Below are 15,525 nucleotides of genomic sequence, written 5' to 3' on the forward strand. Positions count from 1 at the left end.
AAACTAGGAAGGAGTCAACAATCTCTTCCCAAGGGAAATTCCAATTATGCTTGTACACTTTTTGATCTTATGAGGGCCATCTCTACAATCCCTTCCTAGACCATGAGACTTAACACATATACTTCAACCATACCATCAAACAATTAGCTTGCTTTTTGATTCACCTTGATCTTGATTTTTGATTTACTTGGAATTGAACTTAGAACTTTTTGCTTCCATCTCGGAAAGCGTCCCTGTGACGAGTGACATTCACGAATCCCTGTGTGAATTCCGTGCGACATCATGACCAAGTTTTGGTTCATATTGTATCCACCACTAAATGCTCCTTCTGCAACAAAAAGGGACATCTTGTGTTAACCTCAGCACAAGCAAAAGCAAAAAAAGTGGAAAAGCGCAAGTCGGGAACTTAGAGAGGTGGCCCAGAGGCATGGCCCCAAGAATTCCAAGGTGCAACCATTGGAGCCCAAAAAGTGCTGAAAAAGAGAAGGCGCACCTTTGAATGTAAAGGCACATCTAAAATCCTTGTAAAAGAAGAGCGCTAGGCTCCCTCCTGTGCAAATTGTAAGGGTATATGGGTGGTAGAAAGGAAGCTAGGAAGATAGGAGGACAATAGGAAAGAGGGCCTAGGCCATAGCCAGCCATGTAAAAAAGGGGATGATCGCCCAAAAAGGATAAGGGTTTTGTATATAAACTCAAAAAGTGAATGAGAAGCTCATTCTTTGGTGTGTGGCAAAAGATCATCTTCTTTTTCTTCTTCTTCTTGCTTGCGCTTGAGTGAGGGAGTGAGTGTGTGAGGGTGAGGGAGAGGGGTGGAGAAGCTCCCACCATCTCCTCTCTTCTTTTCCTCTTCTCTTCTCTTCTCTTGTCTCGCACGACTATGGAGGATGGAGCTTGAAGGAGAGGGATTGAGGTTGCTCGAGCTCGCATCATGAATCGTAGAGCTATCGGTGTGCACAAAGGAGGAGGATACTCAATTGGGCATTATGGTAAGCTCACTACACTTGTAGAGAGGGATAGTGCATTGGCTATGTGAGAGGTAGCCATTAGTACTCGGCCTGAAATGCTTGAAAGAATAAACATTAGTGGGTCTTGGCGGTTGAGCATGAGCTCCTAACATTTTGGTTTTGTTGTTGCCAGGACCAATGGATTCGAGCCTTGAGAGCACTTCCACGCTTCGAATCGAGCATTGAAGTAGGGCTTCACCCCCAAACCGGTGCTTGATATAGGTAGGAGATTTAGGGATTTTAATCTTCACAACAAGTAAGTATTTTAGTTTTTTTTAATAAGTAGACAAGTAGATTACTTTAACCCAAGGATTAATTTGTGAATTTTGATTACATTTAGGTAGATTAGGACCAAGAACTTGCAGGAAAACAATAGGGTTTTGTTGTTGTGAAACACACAGAACAGGGAGAAAAAAAGGGAAAAAATGAGTTTTGGGGTTAAATGCATGTAAAACATGGAGTTGGAAGGTTAAGGGTGGTTGGATAGGACCCTAAAAGCCCAAAACCAATAGGAGAGAGCTCATTTCTGCACTTTAATGAGAGAGAGAGAGAGAGAGAGAGAGAGAGAGAGAGAGAGAGAGAGAGAGAGAGAGAGAGAGAGAGAGAGAGAGAGAGAGAGAGAGAGAGAGAGAGAGAGAGAGGTAGAACGAATTGAGTGTGTTGATTTCGAGTCCCTCTTCCATTCCATGTACCTCTAGGCCTTCCTTGTGCTCTATTTGCTTGTTCTGGAAGGTTACAAGTTATGCCATGAACCCTAGGGGCCTCTATCATTGATCGCACCGGCATCTGCGTTTACGCCCTCAGGGAGTAGGCTCTCCAAGGTGGTGCACTGTGGGGTGAATCCCATATCATGCCTGGGCATGGTCGTAGCAGCCCTGAGCTTCCCCATCAAGGTGCATGTAGCTAAATGAAAGGGTTGGTGAGCAAATCGAGTGAACGAAGAGGGGGACGGGCTCTCATATAGGTTGGGGTGAGAGGTAAGGGGGTTAGGATTGCGAGCGGGAGTTTACTTCCCCTTCGCTCGTGAGAGCATGTCTTTTCCTCATTGTGCCAAGGATTTTTCTCCTCGCCTATTGGGAGGAGGTCTCAAGACGGTTCCGTGACGCAATGTTACAAATCTTCCGTTGGGACTTGTCTTTCACCCCCTTGGGGCCTCCGCCATAGTCATGAACCACCCCATCTATGTTTGACTCCTAGAGTTCGAATGAGTTGGATAGTCGACTGGTAGAATCAGACTGTTTGACCGGTTAGTTGAACCATGCCTAGTCAGTAGACCGCCATTTGATCGGATCGTCTGATCAGGCCGATGACTTTTTATCCAATCAGACACCCCATTTGGACCACCTTTTTGTCCAGTCGGACAGCCCCAAGTGGACTAAACTTAGGAATCAAACCACCTTGGTCTGATTGGACTGCCATTCGATTGAATACATCTAATCGGACTCAGACCATCTGGCTTCTAGAGTCGGACCACCCAAAATTGGACCAATGGAGCATAACATAAAAACATTGACAAATCACCCGGCCTCTGTTGAATTAGACCCCAAAACCCCCTAGATAAATGACCCGGCTTACAAAAGCCGAGAACATGGGAAATTGTGACCTACATCCTAAAGGCAACCTCTAGTAGCCTAGTCGAGAGTCCAACCCCACTTAGAGCCGAAACCAACTCATAGACCCTAATTCCACCCTGACCGAGTAGAGAAGAGCAATAAAGACCCTAGACAATTCTTAGGAGCAGTTAGAGAATGCACTTAGAGCCACATTAGGTTGCGAACAAAGAGGAAAATAGCGTGAGGTGCATTTTTCTTTCTGCATTTGTATCCCACATTGATTTTATTACTTGAAGTACATAGTGGCATATAATCACGAATAGCAAGCTAGAAGCTTACAATAGAATGTAGAAATGTGAGAGATCCAGTGAGTGTTAGCCTTAGTAAACAAAAATAGAAAAGAACCTGAGTCAATGAGAGAGAGAGAGAGTGTGTGTGTCTGTGTGCTAGAAGACCTTAGTTGAGTGAGCTTCTCATGAGAAGTGACTATATTAGACAACATGTCCACAAAGTAGAGTGCAATAACACTTGCAACCTCATTGCTCACAGGATTAGGAGTCAATTAGGGCTCCAAGAGCTAGTCAAAAATTCCTATTGTTGCTAAGCAGCTAGACAAGTATCAGCCCACTATACAACTTCGTAGAGCAATTCGAGCAGGTCTGTGAGGCCAATGGCCTTGCTTATCTCACCCAACACTCGCAAGCCTTTGACCTTTGCTTAGGCGACAAGGGTAGGACTTGGGTACATGAGCTTAGACGCCGAAGGGCACAAAAATTTCAACCACCTCAAGGATCTCTTTATTAAGAGATTCTCTAAGTTAGGGTACTTGGACATGAAAGGGAAATGGAACCCAAGAGGAAGAAGCTTGGCGATGAGAGCTATGGCGGATGGAGAGCAAGAGCAAGAGAGAAAGAGACTCAAAAGTGGGAACTCTAACAACCACAATGTGTGGCCATGCCTTCCTTTATCCAAACTGTCACTAAAATAATAAAGAATAAGTGACTGTGATGGGTGCCCACCACTTGCAGTGTACAGTGGCGGGTACTATAAGTGTAGTAATACACGTGCGGCTAGGCGGAGGCGCCTTTACCCCCAACAACCTCCCACTTAAAGGCGAATTTGCCCTAGTGAGAGAGAAAAAAGAAAAGATAGTACAACATGTACACATGAACAACATGATGAGGAAAAAGACGTCATCTCATCCAATGCCCATCAATCTCCTGAGGAAGGCAAAGTGCTCGGTAGTGAGGCTCTTCGTGAGCAAGTCTGCAGGATTCTGCTCAGTCAAAATCTTGACAAGGTCAACAGACCTATCCTTAACGACCTCGCGAATGAAGTGATACCTCACCTCAATATGTTTCATCTTCGAATGGAAGATCAGATTCTTGGCTAGCTAAATGGCCGTTATAGAATCCGAATGCAGTGTAGGCATATCATCTGTCATACCAAGGTCTGCAATCAAATGGCCTAACTAGATAGCCTCCTTGCAAGCCTCTGTTGCTGCAATATACTCAGCCTCTGTAGTAGAAAGAGCCGTACACTTTTGCACCTTGGACATCCGAGAGATAGGCCCTCCATTATAAGTGAATACATAGCCAGAAGTGGACTTCCTACTATCTGCATGTCCTGCATAATCAGAGTCAGTGTACCCCACGACTCCTGTATCTTGGCTGCCATAGCAAAGACACATATTTGCTATGCCCTTCAGGTACCTCATGATACCCTTCATGGCATCCCAATGTTTCTTGCCAGGTGTAGCCATTTGACGTGCCACAACCCCAACTGCAAAAGTTATATATGGACGGGTGGCTATCATGGCATACATAAGATTGCCCATGGCTGATGCATAGAGAATCTTGGCTATCTTGGCCCTCTACTCATATGTCTATGGACAATAGGCATGTGAAACCTTCACATGAGAAGGTAATGGACAACCAATAGGCTTAACATCCTGCATGTAGAAGCGCTCAAGGACTTTATGAACGAATGTACTCCCTCTATGAAACAGATAGAGTAGTCCCTGAGATCTATCATGCGTAATGCGCATACCAAGTATATGAGAGGCCTGTCCAAGATCTTTCATCTCGAAGCTCTTCTTGAGCTAAGCCTTAAGAGCATCTAGCTCCTCATGAGTTGTCCCTGCTAAAAGCATGTCATCCACATAGAGTACCAAAATTAGTAAAGAACTGTTACATGCTTTCTTCGTGTACAAGCACAGATCCATAGCACTATGACTGTAGCCCTGTGACTACATGAATGCATCAAACTTATGGTACCATTTCCTAGGTGCCTACTTCAAGCCATATAAACTCTTCTTTAGCTTGCACACTAGGAGTTCCCTATCAAGGTCTGTAAAGCCCTTAGACTGCTCCATGTAAATCTCATCATGCAAGTCCCTATGTAAAAAAGCCGTCTTGACATCCATCTGGTACAAGTCCAGGTCAAGCTGTGCAACCAAGGCCATGACTAAGCGTAGCGTGGTCATCTTGACCACAGGAGAAAAAAATTCATCAAAGTCAACACCATGCTCCTGCTTAAAACCCTTAGCAACCAATCGAGCCTTGTATGCCAGCTTGGGGTGTCCAGAGGTACTTTTTAGCTTGTACACCCACTTGCATGGCAAAGCCTTTTTACCCTGACGCAAGGAAACCGAATCCCAAGTATGATTCTTATGCAATGAGTCAAGCTCAGACTGCATAGCCCTCTCCCAAGAGTAACAATCACCATTGTGCATAGCCTCATCATAAGTGAGAAGCTCTCCTGCATCTGTAACTAGTACATAAACCATAGAGGGTGCAAAATGTTCAGGAGGATGTCTATCTCTAGTAGAATGCCTCAACCCAGGCTTTGCTACCTGGTTGACATCTTGTCTAGCATCAACATGTCTAACATCTGGGCCATGAGCATCAGGTGATGCTGCATGCTGTCTAGCTGGCCGTGGAGTGGGCTAAACGGGAGCAGGTGGCTCCTCCTGAAAGATAACTCTACGTACCTCAACCACTTTCTCAGGCTGCATGTGCATTTTGTCCTCATGAAAGATGACATCATGGTTGTAGATCTCTTTCCGAGCCTGCGGATCCCATAGATGGTAACCTATCTCTCCTACATCTCCATAGCCAATGAACATGCGTTTGACACTTTTAGGATCTAGCTTATTGCATTTGTACCTAGGCGCATGGCAGAATGCCTCACATCCAAAGACACGCAAATGATCATAAGAGGGGGGTTTGCCTGCCCATACCTCCTTTGCAACATGAAAGTCAATGCCACTGCTAGGCGACCTGTTAGTGAGATGCATTGTAGTAGTAATTGCCTCATCCCAAAAGTGCTACGGTAAGCTAGCTTGGCTAAGCATGCTACGGACCCGTTCTTGAATGGTTCTATTCATGCGTTCAGCCATACAGGGAGGGGCGTAAGGGGCAGTCAGCTGACGCTTAATACCCCGCTCATCACAAAACTGCTCAAAAGCACGTGATACATACTCACCCCCATTATTTGACCGTAGGCATTTTAGCCTTTTCCCAGATTGGTTCTCTGCCAATGCAAGCCAACGCTGAAATGTGTTTAAGACATTGGATTTTCTCTTTATGGGATAAGCCCAAACCTTATGTGAGTAATCATCTATGAAAGTAACAAAGTACTTTGCCCCACCGAGTGACTGACAAGACATGGGTCCACATACATTTGAGTGCACAAGAGCCAAGGGCTTACCCATGCGGTTGTTTGTGGTTGAAAGTCCACTGCGGGGGTAAGAGACAATAGGGTGAAGGGAGATTCAAGGAGTGGAGTAGATAGAAGAGAAGGGGTTGAAAGAAAGAGAAGATATGAAAGAATACTCGCAGAAAGAAATAGAAGATGTAGAATAATACTCATATAAATGAAGCTTGTCAGTTATTTCTCCATTATGAGAAGACAAATCTCTTGTACACAAAAACATACAGAAAATAATACATTCCTCTATGCTGCTCAGATCGCCAATTTGATGCTTCCATTGGCTCTGAAAGGGGGGTAAAATACTAGCACACTTGGCTAGAATTTTGCCAGATCACTCCATCTCCCACTTCAAAGTGTTGTTCACTGCCTAAAAATAGCGATCGGGACACATGTGATTTCGTCCATCTCTCTTTTTACATAAAATCCTCACAGATGGCTGAAAGCTACATGCTTTCTTTTGCATGTCATCCTAATCTAGAAGTTGTCTATAGTTTTTCGATTTTTACAAGAGATAATATCTAAAATATCATAAATTGGCTACATTTGTCCAAAAAACTAATATGTTTGAACCATGGACACTAACACTATGTCTAAAATGGCATTAGCTCTCTAGATCAATAAGAAAGCCGCACTTTAGAGTTTTTCACATGGTGTGCATGTAGCGACATGACATCCACCCCCTCCTAACCTGCATATTTTCTGGCATGTGCCAAAGTCTTATGGATCCACAGTGTCAGAAGAAGTATCCTCTGCCATGTCAATGTCTTTATCTTCTACCTCTTTTTCTTCCATATTCTCATGTTCATGCTGAGTATCCAGCTCCTTCAACTCATATGCCAAAGATTCCCTATGTTTAAAGAGTTTGATACATTTTCTAGCACTGGAATCCTTAGAGTTGTCCCATCCATCTCATTTAATGTATAGGTAGCATTGTCAAAAACAAATCTTACCACATATGGACCAAACCATTGCTTTGTTATCTTCCAACTAGCATTATGCTGATTTCTAAGCTACTATCATAAACTAGCACCCAGTCTCCTTCTTGTATAGCTCGTGGTCAAAGTCTGTGTTGCTTGTCAAACTTCTTCTTGTTCTTGATCCTTGCAGTCTTTAGCTTTTTCATGGCTGTCTCAATATCTTCACACCTTCTTTCTAACTATCTAATGCGTAGGACCAGTAACTCTTCTCTATTCAAACCCTCTTCCCATCGTAGAACACTCCAAGTAGCAATAGTCTCCTCAATAGGCATGACTTCTATTATCCATACATTGATTCAGCATGCCTATACCCTGTAATTGCACTATGAGTGGTCCTATCAGCCCACAAAGAAAAGGGTAACATTCTTGGCCATTCTTTCATCATGCCCTTGCATGACTTTGCTAATGCCTTAATGATAGGCTGATGACCTCTTTTACTTTTGCCATTTGCTTCAAGATTGTAGGCTGAAGTTAAAGCCAGCTTGATACCCAATCATGAAAAGAAGTCACGAGCCTCATCCACATCCAATTCTCCTCTATCAGCACAACCACTTTACCAACACAACCATACCTGCAAAAGACTTCTTCCAATAAGAACCTACAAACTGCTTGAGTAGTCTTTGTACTAAGAGCTCGACCTTCCACTTGATTTGTCAAGTCTTCTCATGCAAGCACAATATATCTCATATTCCATAAACTTGTAGGCATGGTAACCAAATCAACCTCGCTCGTGAAAGCATGTCAGCCACGGGGTTTTCTCTACCTGTAATATGCTGAAAATTAAGGTTAAGTGACTTTATATATACAATCCATCGTAACATGGAAATATTAGGAGTTGAGCAATTTAGTATCATGCCTAATAGAGGTATACAATCAGTCTGTACCACTACATGAGCTCCCTTAAAATACTCCCTATCACACTTAAGGGCTGTCACTACACCCCAAAGCTCTCTTTTGACTTGAGAATACCATTGTTGGCATTCATTGAGGACCTTTGCTCCAAACTGAATGGCATATATATTCCCATCAGCATCATCTTGACCCATTGCCCAACCAATGCCAATTGGGCTTGTATCCACAGTGAGAATAATGGGTTGCCCATTCTCATAATTTGCTCTCTTTAGTGTTGGGGCTGAAATCAATAAGCTCTTTAACTTCTGAATTGCCTTCGTATGCTGTTTTCCCCACCAAATCTTTTGCCCTTTTCTCAAGAGCTGATATAAACTTTCAGCCACATGAGCAAAATGCGAAATCCATATCAAGTAAAAGACACATGCACCCAAAAATCTTCTTATCTCGGATACATTCGAACATGTCTCCCGCATCCTGCTTATGGCATCAATCTTTACTGGTGAGGGCTTTCTTCCATATGGTCCACACATGTGCCCAACAACCAATACTTCCTCTACTCCAATAACCAATTTTTCTCCTAACAGAGTCAAATGCACTTCTTCAAGACGGTTCCAAATCCTATCACAATCAACAATATGATCAGCCACAAATCCTCTACATCCCTGATCATTTAGCTCTTCATTCTTCTCATGGATATCGCACCCTTTTATCGGCACATCATCAAGAAAGGGTAAGGTCAACTGAGGAATATACTCCCTCAAAACTTTATGCATAGCATTCATCATATGCACCATTGAATTGGTTGCCCCCTGTGGAAGCATATACATCCTAACTAATCCAAGTGGTGTCTTCATGGTAGTGATATCCTGGCTTTCTAATGCAAGTTGGAACTGATCATATCCTAAATATAAATCTCCCAAAGAGTAAATTGCATTGCATGCAAATGTTTCTGCAAATTCATCCACTGTCAGGCCTGATCCAACATTCCTTATGGTGACTTTATTAACTGGTTGCAAATCATGTATAAGCCTCAAAGAACCATTCTTCTTTGGAACAGTAAACCATCGATTCGAATATGGAGCTAAAGAGGGCTCCAAAATCCGTATCCCGATCTTCTCATTCAAAAGCTTCAACAACTTAGGCAAATATGCCCGAGGTATTGGAATAGGCTTTAAATTTCATGGCACATGAGGTATTGTAAAGATCACCATAGGTGCAACTATGGTCGGATCAACACATCCAATTTCATCTACCTAAAATGCAAAGGCTTTCCCATGCCTTGCCAACATCTGCAAGAAACAAGCTCTTTCTGCAGGTAAAAGAAAGCTTGTATCACCAATTTTCAGCTTTCCTAAAGTTTTAGCTGTAAATTAATGTCCCACTCTATGTGGATCCCATAAACTAGGGTGTTGAGTCACTTTTTCAGCCAACCCATCACTTTCAGGTGGTAAAGGCAAAGCCACAGGCTTAACCTTCTTTGCAATTGTTTTGTACTTTGTATCCACCCTTGCTTCAGCCCTGTTTTGCAACCCGTAACATTCATGCTTATCATGTCAAAAATTGCGTGGTGGGGGGACTTGCTCGAGATGATGCGCTAAACACACACAGAATGCACAAGGAGAAGCTCACTCAAGAGACAAGAAGAGAGATGGAGGCCAAAAACGTTTTCTTGCTGGTTTCTTCTTCTTCTTCCACACACTTTACAATGTACACAAAGTATAGATAAGATACAACATAAAGAAAACTGGCCTAGTAAGTCAAACAATGCGTAACCAACTACACTAGTCGACTGGCGCTATAACTATGCCAGTTGTAAATAGGTGTAACAACATGAATATAATAAGTAACGAGTCAGTGGCCATGTGTGAGTCATAATGACCACCGACGTGCTAAGTGTAGATGTGTGGACCCATCTAACCAGGCGGTCCATCATCAATGTCCGCATGTGTTGAGCTTGTGATCAACACTCCCCCTCAAGCTCAACTGCATCTCTGCAACTCCAAGTAAGCTTCGAAACTTTTGAAGCTTCTCTGTACCCAATGCCTTCATGAAGATGTCAGCTATTTGATCCTGTGTGTTGACATACACCAAGTCAATCTCACCTGCTAGTACATTCTCTCTCACAAAGTAGTAGTGTACCTCAATATGTTTTGTCCTGGCATGGAACATAGAGTTCCTAGCCAACTGTATACTGCTCATGTTGTCATAATAAATGACAACTGGACCTTCTACCTGCACATCCAAATCAGCCATTAACTTTTGTAGCCATACTACCTCACATGCTGCAACAACAGCACCTCTATACTCAGCCTCTGTACTCGACAAAGCAATTGTAGATTGCTTTTTGCTGCTCCAAGCAACTGCTGCACTACCAAGAGAGAACATGTATCCACTAGTAGATCTTCTATCAAACATACTACCAGCCCAATCTGCATCTGGGTATCCAAATACCTGTACCTCTGTACCTGCCTCATAGAAAAGTCCATAATGTAATGTGGACTTCACATATCTCAATTTGCGTCTGACTGCATCCAAATGTGACTTTCTAGGTACTTGCATAAACTGACTCACAAGAGCAACAACATAGCTCAAGTTTGGCCTTGTAATGGTTATGTAGATCAAACTCCCCACTATCCTCCTGAATATAGTAGGGTCTTCTATCTCATCCCCAACATCAGCACTTAACTTTACATTCTGCTCCAACGGGGCTGAAAGTAGTTTGCATGTTGTCATACCATACTTGGACAACATATCCAAGCCATACTGTCTTTGGGATAGCAATATACCATCATCACATCTGATCACCTCAATGCCAAGGAAGTATCTTAGCTCACCTAAATCCTTCATCTCAAACTTCTTCTTCAAAGAATCCTTGACTTCAGCAATCCCACTATCACTATCACCTGTAATAATCAAGTCATCCACATAGATGACTATGATAACCAAACCTACATCTCCCTTTCTCACATAAAGTGAGTGATCAGCATCAGAAACATAGAAGCCAATATTGACAAGATACTCTCTGATCTTGTCAGACCATGCTCTAGCTTGCTTGAGCCCATAGAGTGCCTTCTTCAACCTGCACACATACGTGGGATGCTCTAAATCTTCATAACCTGCTGGCTGATCCATATACACTTCTTCCTGCAAATCACCATGCAAGAAGGCATTCTTCACATCCATTTGCTGCAACCTCGAACCTTTGGCTGCTGCCAAAGCAATCACACATCTGATAGTTGCCATCCTAGCAACTGGACTGAAGGTTTCATCATAATCTATGCCATATGTCTGGGCATAGCCTTTTGCAACCAGCCTAGCTTTGTACCTATTAATAGAACCATCTGCATTGTGCTTAATCTTATAAACCCACTTACATCCAATGGCTTTCTTGCCCGTCGGCAATGATACTAGATCCCAAGTCTTATTGGCCTCTAATGCAACCATCTCCTCATCCATTGTTGCATCCCAATGAGTATGACCAACAGCCTCCTCAAAACATGTGGGCTCAACATCCTCAACTAGTTTCACCATATAAGCATAATGGTGAGCTGCATAACCTTCAAAACCAAATCTTTTAACGGGGCATCTCACCCTGCTAGACCTGCGTACCACTGGATCACTCAATGGAGTCTTTGCATTAACGCGTGCTCTTTGCACACCTGGAGTCCTCACTGAAGGAATGCCAAGCTCATCATCCAGGCTCTCTGAGCCACTAGAGTCTCCATCAAGAACTGCATCAATGCCTTTTGACACTTTACTCTTTCCTTTGTCTTTACCTGTAGTGCTACTAGATGCACCTGAAGATGTAGAGGTAGTCTTTAGTCTCCCAGACCAAGGACTACCAAATGATGTCTCTGGTCCACTAAGAGTATGTGATTCTTGCTTTTCAGCCTACATATGAGTGTCATGATCATCATCATCATCCAATGCATCACCACTAGATGCATACCAACTGCTCATTTTATCAAGGATGACATCCCTGCTCACTCTGAACTTACATGTGACAGGGTTGTAACAGCGATACCCTTTTTGCTCTAAAGAGTATCCAATAAAGACACACTTTTCAGCCTTTGGATCTAGTTTCTTCCACAACTCATCTGGCACATGAACATACGTAATGCAACCAAACACTTTCAAGTGTGAAACATCAGGCTTCTTACCTGTAAAACATTCTTCGAGAGTCATACCATGAACTATAGCTGTGGGAGTTTTGTTCATAATATAAACAATAGTATGAACAGCCTCGGACAAAAAATGCTTAGGCATATTCTTTTCAGCTATCAAGGTACGTGCAACTTCTGCAATATGCATGTTTTTCCTTTCTGCAACCCCATTTTGCTGTGGGGTATATCTGCATGTGAACTGTCTCTTTATCCCATGAGACCTCAGAAAATCACTGAACTCATTGGAGAGGTACTCTCCCCCTCCATCTGACCTCAAGCACTTTACTTTCAAGCCTGTTTCTCTTTCAACTGCAGCCTTGAAAGTTTTAAAGTGCTCAAACGCTTCACTCTTTTCCTTCATAAAATATACCCACAGCTTTCTAGAATAATCATCAATAAATGTGACAAAGTATGAACTGCCTCCAAGAGATACATTTTGTGTAGGCCCCCAAATGTCTGTATGCACAACATCAAGGATATTTCTGCTTATATCTCTGTCATGTGAAAAGGGTTGTCTTGCCTGCTTACCAAACTGACGTGCTTCGCATACCTTATGAAATTCTGCAACTCTGAATGTAGGTAAACCTGTAACCAACTCTTTGGACTGCACTAATTTCAGCCTTTGAATATTTGCATGTCCAATGCGTTTGTGCCAAATTTCAATATCTGCTACAACACCTTTTCCTTTAGCATACATAGCAGCATTCATAATAGGAATTCCAGCATCTAGAGTAAACATACGTCCAACTCTACTTCCCTTTGCAACTAACCTGCACTTGTCATTGAAGTCGTCTACAAAGCAGCCCTTTGCATTAAATCTGACTTGCAGCCCTTGCTCCACCATCTGACCCACTGACACCAAGTTCTTTGTAATAGATGGCACATGTAATACATTTGAAAGACTCTTTGTCTTACCATCATGCAAAGACAAGGGAACTTTTTCAATATGTGAAATTGGGTGGCATGAATCATCACCCGTCTGCACATAACCTGCATTTTGCAAATCCTGCATCTCTCCAAACCATTCTGCATGGTTGGTCATATGATTAGATGCACCTGAATCAACATACCAAACATTGTCATGCGTTCCCTTTCCTGTAACATCATTCAACATATGATGCATAACAAATAAACGTTCATTTTTGTCTTCATTCTGTCGTGAAGGCGATGCATAGTTTCCTTGCTACAACTTACCACTGCGGATATCATCTTTCTTAGCATAACATTGGGCTGCAATATGACCTGTTTTGCCACAGTAGTGACACACAATACCAGAATTGTTAGAACCTTTGTTCTGCCATCCACCTCTTCCTCTAAAGCTCCCCCTGCCTCTAAAGTTACCATGACCTCCTGAAACCTGCATATCACCAAATTGCTGATTCAATCTGTTTTGCTGGTTGTCACTACCACGTCCTGTACCACGGCCTCTTGAAGAGAACCTGCCACGTCCCCTTCCTAAACTGGAGTAGAAAGCTTGGACCTGTTCACCACTTCTTTCAGATGTCTCACTCTGCATGTTGATCTCTTCAGTGATCATAAGGGAGACCAACTCATCGAAATCTGGAAATGGCTTTCTAACATATATGGAAGTTACAAAAGACTTCCAAGCCTTTTCATTGTTAAGTCCACCCAAGGTAGACGACACCAAATCATCATCATCAGGCATTGCATCAATTGCTACCAAGGCATCTGCAATGCTTCTTACCTTTAGTGCATACTCATTGATAGACATCTTCCCTTTCTTCAATGTATTCAACTCTTGCTTGAGTTGAATCTTTCGTGCCTTTGTATTTACAGAAAACATACTTTCAAGTATGGTCCAAGCTACATATGAATTCTCTGCATTTCTAATATGTTCCAGCATATTATTGTCAATTACTGCAGACAACCAATACATGACGTTTTTATCTTTTGCATTCCATTCCTTCCGTGCCTTTGTCTCTTCTGCAGTTGGGGGATCACTCACCTCTGGCTCCTTTTCTTCACCTGAAACAAACTCGTAGAGGCCTTTTCCAATAAGGAAGTTCGTGACACGGAACTTCCATGAAGGGTAGTTGTTCTTGTCGAGCTTCTCAATGATGGGGCTTCTACTGTTCTCTGCCATTATCACAAAATTAATACCAAAGCAAGCAAATCTTCTGCAACCCTCGACCTGTAGTGCACAGTAATACATCAGACAGCCTTTTTCACTGTTTGCTCAACAATACATGCAATCTGCAACCTGTTTGCAGATAAACCTTGTGTTTATTCACTAGTAAACACCTTTGAACTTACAAATCTGAAATCTGTAACCTACGCACCCACTTTCGGTCAATACAGTCGAAGTCACAGCGTACCCTGAAACTACTGTCCGCAACCTTGCGGCTCTAAAACGGGCCCTGAAACGGCCTCAGATGCCCAAAATAAATGCGGGACAGCTCTAAAGGGCCAATCTACAGAATATACAACACTCTTCGTGCACACCAAATCTCATTGCAATATGAGATTTTTGCTCTGGACTGCTTCTGGTGCCTCCATAGGCATTATCCAAGAGAGAGAGTGGAAGAATGGGAGAGCTTCTTACCCGTGGCTTGCTTGCTCGAACCTTGCTTCTTCTCCTTTGCTTCAACCTTCGAAATTAGCCTCTCTCAGTGGTGCGGCTCTGAAACCATGTCAAAAATCGGGTGGTGGGGGGACTTGCTCGAGATGATGCGCTGAACACACACAGAATGCACAACGAGAAGCTCACTCAAGAGACAAAAAGAGAGATGGAGGCCAAAAACGTTTTCTTGCTGGTTTCTTCTTCTTCTTCCATACACTTTAGAATGTACAAAAAGTATAGATAAGATACAATATAAAGGAAAGTGGCCTACTAAGTCAAACAATGCATAACCAACTACACTAGTCGACTGGCGCTATAATTATGCCAGCTGTAAATAGGTGTAACAACCTGAATATAATAAGTAACGAGTCAGTGGCCATGTGTGAGTCATAATGACCACCGACGTGCTAAGTGTAGACGTGTGGACCCATCTAACCAGGCGATCTATCATCAATGTCCGCATGTGTTGAGCTTGTCATCTCAACATATCAAACTCTTGAATGACTTCATACATTTCTAAAGTGTCAACATAAATAACCTCTTTTTCTGCCATGCTTTCAGCATTAATTGCTGCAAAAATTTTAGCCACTGTATCAACATCAATTAGCCCTGAAAACAGTCCTAAAATACCTTCATTTGCAGCCATCAAACCATATGTCTTTACCTCTTTTTCAGCCCATC

The sequence above is a fragment of the Lygodium microphyllum genome, chromosome 2 (genome assembly GCF_053477565.2).
Source record: "Lygodium microphyllum isolate KBCC chromosome 2, Lygodium_microphyllum_v1.1.10, whole genome shotgun sequence".
In the NCBI taxonomy this organism is placed as follows: Eukaryota; Viridiplantae; Streptophyta; class Polypodiopsida; order Schizaeales; family Lygodiaceae; genus Lygodium; species Lygodium microphyllum.